Source organism: Paramisgurnus dabryanus, chromosome 10, assembly GCF_030506205.2.
Source record: "Paramisgurnus dabryanus chromosome 10, PD_genome_1.1, whole genome shotgun sequence".
In the NCBI taxonomy this organism is placed as follows: Eukaryota; Metazoa; Chordata; class Actinopteri; order Cypriniformes; family Cobitidae; genus Paramisgurnus; species Paramisgurnus dabryanus.
In genome coordinates, this window is record NC_133346.1 from 22,345,232 (window position 1) to 22,356,227 (window position 10,996).

Consider the following 10,996-nt stretch of genomic DNA (forward strand, 5'->3'; position numbering starts at 1 on the left):
TTGCCAAGCAGCTTGGTAATAAATAGGGTCCACTGTTGGAGCAATCATTAGAAAATGGAAGAAGCTAAACATGACTGTCAATCTCCCTCGGACTGGGGCTCCATGCAAGATCTCACCTCATGGGGTCTCAATGCTCCTAAGAAAGGTGAGAAATCAGCCCAAAACTACATGGGAGTAGCTGGTCAATGACCTGAAAAGAGCTGGGTCCACCGTTTCCAAGGTTACTGTTGGTAATACATAAAGACGTCATGGTTTGAAATCATGCATGGCACAGAAGGTTCCCCTGCTTAAACCAGCACATGTCCAGGCCCGTCTTAAGTTTGCCAATGACCATTTGGATGATCAAGAGGAGTCATGGGAGAAAGTCATGTGGTCAGATAAGACCAAAATAGAACTATTTGGTCATAATTCCACTAAACGTGTTTGGCGGAAGAATGATGAGTACCATCCCAAGAACACCATCCCTACTGTGAAGAATGGGGGTGGTAGCATCATGCTTTGGGGGTGTTTATCTGCACATGGGACAGGATGACTGCACTGTATTAAGGAGAGGATGACCGGGGCCATGTATTGCGAGATTTTGGGGAACAACCTCCTTCCCTCAGTTAGAGCATTAAAGATGGGTCGAGACTGGGTCTTCTAACATGACCATGACCCGAACACAGCCAGGATAAGGAGTGGCTCTGTAAGAAGCATATCAAGGTTCTGGCGTGGCGTATAAGTATATAATAAAATAAAAATAATCATGTCATGCCACCTTTAAAATGGCAGCGCTGTTTAGGTCAACACCATAGATGTAGTGTCCGTGTCGTCACCCATAGGTTTGTAAAGAGTTTTTTTAAACCAGTTGTAGGTGGTGCCTGCCATCGCCATCTTGGCCTCCCATCACCGCGCATCACTCGCGGATAACTGCAGATGGGAAAAGAGGCGGGACGTGGGTGAAGATAAAGTGGCTGGTGGCTGAAACCACACCCGGACACTATATAAACCAAAAACACTTTTTGAACCAGGCTATAAACATAGTATTTTATGCTGTAAAGTTGGGCATTTTAACACTGGGAACCTATGGGAATTGACTCCCTTTTGGAGCCAGCCTCTAGCAGCCAGTCGATGAATACAAGTCACTTCCGTATTGGTTTCATCAGACAGATCAAAAGGTTGCCTCTCGGTCAACACTAAAACTGCATGTGTAGAGAATCAGGAAATGTGATCGGTAACATCACATGAAATCTGTATATCTGTATACATTCTATAAGAGAGATTAGATATGGCAGAAACAAGGTGAGAAAGAGAAACCAGTTATTTTCTGTGATATTCAGGAATGCTTGAATGCTTCAATAATACTGTGGTCCAGGCCAGCTATGCCAAAAATGCCTTAACACACAGTGTTGATATAAAGAAATAGACAGGCACAGCAGCGAGGTGTATAACACAAGTGTCTCTTGCTAGTTTCTATTTCACATCAATAATCTTCACAGCTAGATGACCAATAACACTTATTAAACTAGTGAACGTATAAAAATATACCACTTTTTTTGTGCATGCTAAAGTTGCCAACGCGTCACTGCACAGTTGCTAAAGTGTTTTGAGTGGTTGTTACCCGAATAAAAAAAGCCCAATTCTGTATCTCTAATTTATTTTCTATATATCTCAGTATGTAAGAGCCCCTCTGTCTTCACATGCCACAAAAATTGAAGTGTTTTATATATTATACCACAGTGGCAATAGTGCAGAATGAGTTATAGCACATAAGTGTAATACTTGGGGTTAACTTATGGTTTTTCCAAGCAAGCACTACTAACAAGAAACATGCTGATCTTTTAAATTTTGCAATCATTGGGTTTTTAAGTAGGTAGTTCAAATGTCCAAAGGAAGCATGTGGACTATGGCGAGCTCAATGCCACTGATATAGTATCAGGGTGTGGCTGCATGGTCCAGCTGTCTCGCATACCCAGGAGATCTTGAGCATCTGTCATTGTATCACACACATGGTTGACCACCAGACCTCTTTCTTTTCTGCCAGACTGAATGCCGTTTGTGAGAATCCCACAGGCAATGCTAAACTCTAAGTATCCCTTTACTGAAGCTCCACCACATGCTTGTGGTTAATGGAAACAGTTGTGTTAACAGACAGTTATCTTTCGCAAATGAAGAAGACATGAACCCTTGAGTGACTTGCTGCTGCTGTCTAGGCAACATAACATCCACAGAGGAATAGGTTTATTATTATTGAGGAACAGAAGCACATAGGGAATAATAACATACTTGTAAGGCCATCTACCTTTTGGTTTTTGTCCAATGAGACAACTTATTAGACATTGGACATAATTTATTTAATACATATATATATATATATATATTTTTTCATCACATAAATTATATAGACAACAAACTTTTTACTGTGTTAAATGATTGGCCACAGTAGTGTGAAATATTTTGTAACAACTGTTAGGGGTGTGACGAGACACTTAATCCACGAGACGAGACACATCATTTAATCCTAAATGATAAAATAAATGAATAAGAATAAGATTAAGTGTCTCGTCACACCCCTAAAATTAATGTATGGGGATGTATGAAATCATGTCATTTTTAAAAGTTTTAACTAATCAAGGAGTGTCCCTTCGCACGAGATCTCGTCGCACCCCTAACAACTGTTATTACAAACACCTATGGCAAAGTTTTACATTTTGGAAAAACACAACTGTACAACATTGACTTTACTAACCCCTAGTTTATTAACCCTTAAATGGGGTTGCACACTAGAAGAGCAGTGCTAAAAACTATTATCGCACACATTAAGCATGCGTGTACTTAATGCAAAATTGGCCAGTAGTGTTGCGCGTTATGCCCCATAGCGAGATCGTCCTATGATCAGACAGTGAGACTGCCGATACAGAAGAGCTGGAAAGATTAATCATGATTAAAGGTGATATTATGCAGCTCTTTCACGTATTATGGCTCTTTGATCGGTAGGTCGTCTTTATCAGGTAAGACTAGGTAAGTCTTTATCAATCTAAAATCACTGAGTTTGAGTCGTTTACAACATGCATTTAAAAAGCAACACTCATCAAACATAATCATTATAAATACTTTTTACTATAATGAAAATACCTGAAAAGGTTTAATGAACAGCGATATAAATATGCTTCATTTAGACATTTAACTATTTCACCGCCAGCATTTTTCATGATTTTCACAAAAGTTTAATGCCTTCCAGAAAATGCTCATTTTTAAATATGTAAACATACAATATATGAAATAAAAGAACAGACCCTCTGCTTTCAAACAAAAAAATCTGTTTCATCCTACCTTCATGTGCTCTGTTTTTATCACCTCTCAAATATGTGTAGGTTTCATCAAAAACACAAACTTTTGAGCAAAAAGCTGAGATAATTCCATTTTCGTGTAGGACTTTTGATAGATATCAGATGCAGAGCGATCTTTAAAACATACACGGACATACAGCTGTTTGCCCTAGGGCAATACTTCCGTTTTTATTACCGGTAGTTGCGGAAGAGCGCTGGTGGTTAAGTTGGTGGATAATAGCGGTATTGCAGATTGACGAGATAACTTGTCAATGGCGGGGAAAGAGTTAAATGGTACTTCTTCTGTGGCGCATACTGAGTTTCTGCACGAAAGCACCTCTGGTCTTTGGATGTAGCAGCATTTCACCATAATTCATTGAGAAGCATTGACGAATGTTTGTAACCAAACCGATTATGAGCCCTAGGAAAAAATACTATGGACGTGAATGGGGCTCATAAACGGTTTGGTTACAAACATTCCTCAAATAATCTTGCATTGTGTTCATAAGAACAAAGAAATTGATACAGGTTTGTAACAACATGAGGACGAGTAAATGATGACAGAATTTTCATTTTTGGGTGAACTATCCCTTTAATCTAGCCTGGTCCAACCAGACTCCCCTACATTCATTTCATTTGTACAGAGAGTCTGGCCACGCTCCATTGCAAAGCGTTACTTCCGTTAAGGAGGTCCATTGTTGAAGTTTAAAACTAGGGATGCTCCGATCGATCGGCCGCCGATCGGTATCGGCCGATAATGGCATTAAATGACTCGATCGGTGCTCGCTAAATCTGCCGATCTCATAAACCGATCTTTCTGTTTACTTTTGTCATCAAAAGGATCCTGAATGCGGTTGCAATTAAAGACATTTTTACGTAGGCGGTGGCTGAACGCAGTCAAGCAGCTGTGAGGAAAATAAAAGTTTAAACGCTCAAAACGTTAAGACGCATGCAAATAAGAAACTTTTGGCATGAGGATGCAATTGTCCGTGATAGATATGTGTTGTATACGCTGTTTGATGGGGATGTGAAGACGCCTCGCGCTGTTTACCGAAGCGCGTCCTCATACGCATATCTCTGTAAAGGCAAAGAGAGACATACAAATCTGCACGCTGCACATGAGCAACAGGTTGTAAAAATGCTTATGATGCTTTACAACCTGAATATTTAATTAATACAGTAAAGTCTGTGAAGTGTTTTATTTTCAGTACTTTTAGGAGACATAAGCCTTTTTAAAGCCATATTAAATTTCTCTTTGCAGAATAAATATTTGTTGTGCTTATTTATTTGAGTCTCTATTAAAACAATAATATACCTAATTACTGCAAGTAATGTAACAAAGGCAACATCCGTGGTATTATTTTATTACGAAAGATTGTAACAGTTAGTCATCAAAGAGCTTGCATATCAGCTTTAAAAAAAAATCGGTATCGGAATCGGTATCGGCCGATCACAATGATTACAAATCGGTGATCGGTATCGGCTGCAAAAATCCTGATCGGAGCATCCCTATTTAAAACTATTGGATCTGCACAGAGTCACTCAGGATCTGCCAAAGCCAATCGCTAACGTGTGGTCGTGACGTATATCATGCACCGAAACCGGACGGAAACAACAAGTCAGAATAATCAGACAAACAAAACTTAGCAAACCTGGTTCTTGCTCCGGCTTTAACTTCTGTACATTTGGCAGTTTTGCAACAATGGACCGAATAGCTTTTCTCACGTCATTCTCCGCTGCCATTACTGAACTACAACTCAAACTGACGCACGACCTCAACGTCATCGTTCTTAGCCACCCCCATCTGTTCGCTGATTGGTCCTGCAGATTTTTGCAGGAGAAAACGAAACTCTATAGAGCCATCCCAGAGGTACTGCTGAAGCGAAATGAAAATTAAGCGGAAGCACGTAGGAGGGCGGAGCCAGGCTACCTTTAATCTAGGAGAGTGGCATAATGTAGCATCTATAACTCTAGTCCTGCGTGTAAACATGGCTTTGTAAACTATGGCGTATGTTTTCAATTGTTTCCAATGGAAGTGCAATGCGTTCATAAACACCAGCAGCTGTTTTTTTTCCGTGCTGAGCTCCTGCACTCAGCATTTTTTCCGCGCTCAGTGCTGAACGTGCAGAGTTGAAAAATGTTCAACTTTGGGTAAAACGTTCAGCTCGTCAATGTCACTTCTCACTCAGCCATCCAATCACAGTGGAGGAGGAGCACGACAAATATCACAACAACCAACCAGCATCAACGACTAATAAACAAATAAGAAGTATCATAGCAACCAAAGTCTGTGTCTGCCTGGCGTTACAGTCGTGTTTAAAACGTTTTGTTTAACATGCCCCCCAAGACAAAACACTAAATGCTCTTTCTTTGGAAAAAAGCGTCTGCAAAATAAATATATGTAAATGCTAAATTGTTTTAAATAATTTGTGCTATATGGACATAAATAAATTTAAATCAAAAGGCAAGAAAAAAACTGCACTATTAACATTTCAAGCGATCTAACTTTCTGTCCCAGTAAAAATCAATAGACTTCAATTGAAGAAGAAACTCCAGCCATTTATGAATACCAGAACATCAGAGACTTGGGCTTAAGCTCAGTAAGTAAACATTTAGCTACCACTCTACAAAACAAAACCCTGACAACCACAAAACAACACCGTACCATAGTGGCAGCAAGTTTTGTATGGGCAGACACTTAAAACTTATCTTTGAAAAAAATAACGGTTGACATTTTTGCATTTGGCAGATGCTTTTATCCAAAGTGATTTACAGTGCATTCAAAGTATAACATTTGATCAGTGTGAGAATGCCTGGGAATCAAACACATAACCTTAAGGCTGCTAACACAATGCTCTAACAACTAAGCTTGAGGAACATAATTACTAGCCAATAATTATTAACAAGTATTACTAGCATAAAACTATGATAACTTTGTAATATCAGGTGCTAACTTAAAACTGCCATAAACCCTGACCCTCCATTTGAAATTGTCTACTGTGACAGTATGCACTGAATGAAATTAAGTACACCTCCTCACCATTTATGAGTACCAGTACACTCACTAAATGATGAATGTGTGCTGAATGCATTTTTGCCCTGTCATGTGACGCATATGTTTGTTTACCTATGACGTGCTAACAAGAACTGTGAAAATAATTAATCAGGTGTTGTTAAACAAGTACAATTCAACCATGAGGAATACATTTCTTGGCACATACAGATGAATTGGGCTTCATGTGGCACTTACTCACGAACTATACTATACAACTATACAAACTACATAGTACGGATGTAGGCAATTTCAGACACGCGGTCAGAGTTTTGGCAAAAACAATTATTGGAAAATGTGGAGGAATGCTCCTTATCATACAGCTTCAGAACACAAGTTGGCATCGTGACGTCACAGGACCCTGTAAACGCTTTGCGTCAGATTCATGACGTCACTTAAACTACAGACGGCAGGTGACTTTTTAAAGTACCGACAAAAACAGACATATTGAACGAGCATTTAAATCAAATGATGCTGCCGATGTGGCTCTCAGCACAGCAGCGGCGACGACGAAGATAAGAACTTCTAGTAATGCTAGCAAGAGTGAGCAGATTAAAGCTGAAGTTGACTGCAGTCTGTGACTAACGGGCAGACGCGCCTCTGGGTGGAGGAATTATGCCATGTTACTACCATCACACTGACATGTTAATAATAACACCTCCAGGTAAATGACCTACAATTACAGACTCCAATTTTACACTACATGTATGGCTCATAAATACAAACATATTTTGCAGATCCGTGTGTCTACTCCAGACAATACATTTACACTGTCGTCAGATACAATAAAGAAACGAATTCTTGCTTTTATTTAACTTAGGTTTTGCAATGCACAATTTGCAGAAGGTGCATTGTTAAGATGAGCATGTGTGACGTGCAGAGATCTGTTTTAGGAAGATTTTGTGCCATGAATTCAAGCTCACCAGCACACGGCCTTTAACGGGCTAACATACTATAGCATACTAGCATTAAACCCAGAACTAAACGTCTAACTGCCTTATTTGTTTTAATAACGTATAAACCAGGCAACGGCCGTGTACTTTAAATAAAAACACGGAGGTGTGCAGCAATGCCACGCATCCTACCTGTTTCCACAAAAGCGTTTAATTCCAGAGATGCTTGACATAACAGCGCTCACCATTAGCCAGCAACAGTACTGCTGCTGTAAACACAAACCAAACCCCGCTCACACTACGCATGCGCATCGCACTACTCTTTGACACAGGATACCTTGTGCGAGGTGTTTACTGCGTATCCCTTTAATACTAAAAAACCAGAAAAGTAGTTTACGCTTTGCAATTTAACATAATGTTTCATAACGTACAATATTATGTTACGCTTTAAAAAATTAGATTTTGGTTGTTGTGTTCTGGTGATTCTCATTACGTCACAAGCCTTGTTTTCAGGAAAATTTATGTATGCCAGCTACTTTGAATAAACATCTCATTGTGTTAAAAAGATCCAAAAACAAACCCAAACCTAAAATAATCAGTTTGGTTTTGAAGAACAAAGAAAACCACAGTGGGTTAAACGACATAAGGGTGAGTAAAAAAACATTCCTTTAAAGGTGCCGCAGAATGCATTGAAATACTATATGAAATTGTTCTCTAATATCTACATAGAAGGTATGTGGCTTTATTTAGTGCAAAATGTACAGGTTTACGTCTATTAACAACCCTAGGATTTGCCTTTAGAATGATATGGTCTGTTATTACCTTATTAATTGAAAGAGTCATGAATAATAATGTTGAGCTCTGCTCTGATTGGCTGTTTCTCAGAGCAGCTCCTTCAGTAGCTCTGTTCGTGTGTAAACAGAACTTATGTTTGAGCCTCTATCAGACGAAAATATGGAATTTGACGAGCACCCTGCCTTTAACTAGAATATAGCGCTTACTTAGCAGTCACAACTTTGTTTTTATCATTCAGAAGGAATGCTACAATAAGGAGGAAACAGTTGTGTTTGAGGCTCACAATATGTCATCATCATGTACAGAACTCTTTTTGTCCATCTATGCCTAAGTAAATTGTTTTCCATTCTATGGCACCTTCAGTGTTTACTAAGTTAAGAAAATTTACCCAATTGATAAATGGATATTTACATTATAGAGATATTTCTGTGCTTCAGATTGAAATTAAGTAACATATTCTCCACATTTTATCCAGGTTGTGCCAAATACTGCAGTACCACAGTTTACCAGCAGATGTCATGCTTATTCACAAAACTGCATTGTAATGGTAAGAAAGAAGAGACAAACACTGTGCATGATTTATCTTTGTTTATTATCTTGGCATGCAACTACGTGTCATGACCTTTAAATTCATCCCAAAGCTTGCCCTACATATCAGAGCAAAGCTCGGCCAAGATACAAGAGCAATAACAAACAAACAACCAAATACAGTAAGAATTGACTGTGCATTGGCTACATTTTCATATACTCTTTCTTGCATTGCCACAAGCAAAAGGGAAATCTTTGCCAAGTGGTGTTTTAAAGAAACCTGCAATATAAATAATTTCTATTAATATTTCATCAAAAGATATTTCTAATTTTTTTAAATTCTCTCTCTCTGTGACCATAAATACGTAGCCTTATATATTTTAATATAGCTGGTTATATATATGTATCATAAAAATGTGCAGTATGTCCATCTAATGATGGCTCTGGCTGTATAAAATGACGGATGCCCATCTTGTATTCATTTACAATTGAATCGAACAATAGATTTGCAAATAAAATGTCTAATACAGACGTAAAATATCCAACACATCAAGTCGTTTTTGCGGTTGCACACAGACAATACAAGCAGCTCATCACAACCAAAAACATTCTGCCCCATTATAATAGCTAAGCAAATTTTTAAAATTTAAATGCAAACAAAATTAACATTTCCAATGGAAAAAACAATTCAACCATGATAAAATAATAACAACCCTGATATTAATCTAAAAGAGCAGACAGTAAGTATCATAGAAAGTCTGTAGGATGCAAGATACGGCCACAAGTGCAAGGAGACTCACAGCCCTGGTGTGTTGTGTGACACAACTACACAGTCATGCTTCCTTTGCCAAAGAAACTCTTTGCCAAAGGCAGCATGCATAATACAGAAGCTGGGCTGATACAACAGTAAAACATGTACTGATAAGGCTTTGTTGCATTGCATTGGTGTTAAAAAAGAAAAGCTATTCAACATCTAGTTAGCAACCCAGTTTCTTTAAACACTTCAAAGGATGAAAGCAAACAAATAAAAGCATTCCCTGAAAAAAAATATGAAAAAAATTCATTCATGGTGCACAAGTTGAACACATCTGTGTTATTCATTCTGTAAAACGAGAAATGTCAAAAGAAAATGTCAATTCGCTCTGCTTCTGTTGAATAAGGCTAAATGAGTTAGCTTAACGCTAATATGCTTTTGTTATCATTTCGACTATAGAAGGCAAAATGAGATTTAATAAAGCACAGCTTAAGCCAAGACCAGGAAGCTTTTACTCCACTTTTATCCTTTTTTAAGCTTATAAACGTATTACTAGAAGTGGAAATTCTGTAATATTTCAGACTTGAACCCATATTTAACAGTCTTAAGTGATAATGCATTCATATTCATTTTTGTTCATACTTAACCAAGGCATACATACATTTAAACATTCATACACATATACAGGATAAACATACGCACAGACAACACTGGTCCAAGCAGATGTAACAAAGGAGAAATCACTAAACGGTTTTATAGAATAAACCATGAAAACTAGTGAAAAAAAAACTTTTAAACTTTTATCATCACGCTATAAATTCTCATTGTTCATATACAATCAATATGTTTTCCATATTAAGTTCTGAATTGTTTACCGCATATGAAAATCTCAGAACTGTTGATACAAATGGGGTTAAAATGTTGACCCAAAATTTAAAAACTGATACAAAGTATTTCGACATCAACTTCATGGAAGTTAGTGATGCATTCTAATAAAATAAGGAAATACAGGAACTCTGAAAGATAAAACCAACTCTAAACTAAGTCTAATGGTTGGCCTTTGTTAGTCATACCGCAATAACATTATCAATGAAAACTTTTCCTACTCTCCACTGTAAACACAAATCCAGAACTGCTGGAAACAGAGGGCTGTTGCACAATACATAAAATTGCTTAATACATACTTAAAATACTTAACCTTTCATAACAAGCATTTCGTTGTGCTTTATTTTCTTATAGCTACTGTATTAAAGGTCACCTAATATTGCAATTTATCAAAATATAATATTACTCTCAAGTGTCCCCGAGAATGTGCCTGTAAAGTTTTAGGTCCAAATTCCCTACAGATCATTTATTATACCATTTTGAAAATGCCTCTTTTTGGGTGTGCAGGAAAAAGTGCTGTTTTGTGTGTGTCTCTTTAAATGCAAATGAGCTGCTGCTTCCTCCCTGTTTACTGTTATCTATACCAAAAACATGCATCTACTTTTAATAGACAATCACCTTACCTTATTGTTTAAAATGAATGTGTATTAATGAATTACGTAAAAAAAGAATAGAAATTATCACCTAAGGGGGCGTGCACACCAAAGCTTTTACGCCCGCGGCCAGCACATGTTTTTAATTGTTTCCAATGGAAGCTCAGCGTAATTCAAATAAGCCTGCA

At 37.9% G+C, this 10,996-nt stretch overlaps 1 protein-coding gene across 3 annotated transcripts in view; it reads right to left on the reverse strand.

Annotated features, from left to right (window-relative positions):
- rabgap1 (RAB GTPase activating protein 1) overlaps window positions 1-7,560 on the reverse strand; it is a 91,781-nt gene extending 84,221 nt beyond the window's left edge. For 2 of the 3 annotated variants that reach the window (XM_065290269.1, XM_065290268.1), the window contains exon 1: window positions 7,446-7,560. The gene's annotated coding sequence lies outside the window, so the exon portion shown is untranslated. The remainder of the gene's footprint in view (window positions 1-7,445) is intronic. The other variant, XM_065290270.2, reaches the window with a different exon arrangement.
- Window positions 7,561-10,996: the final 3,436 nt, after the last annotated feature.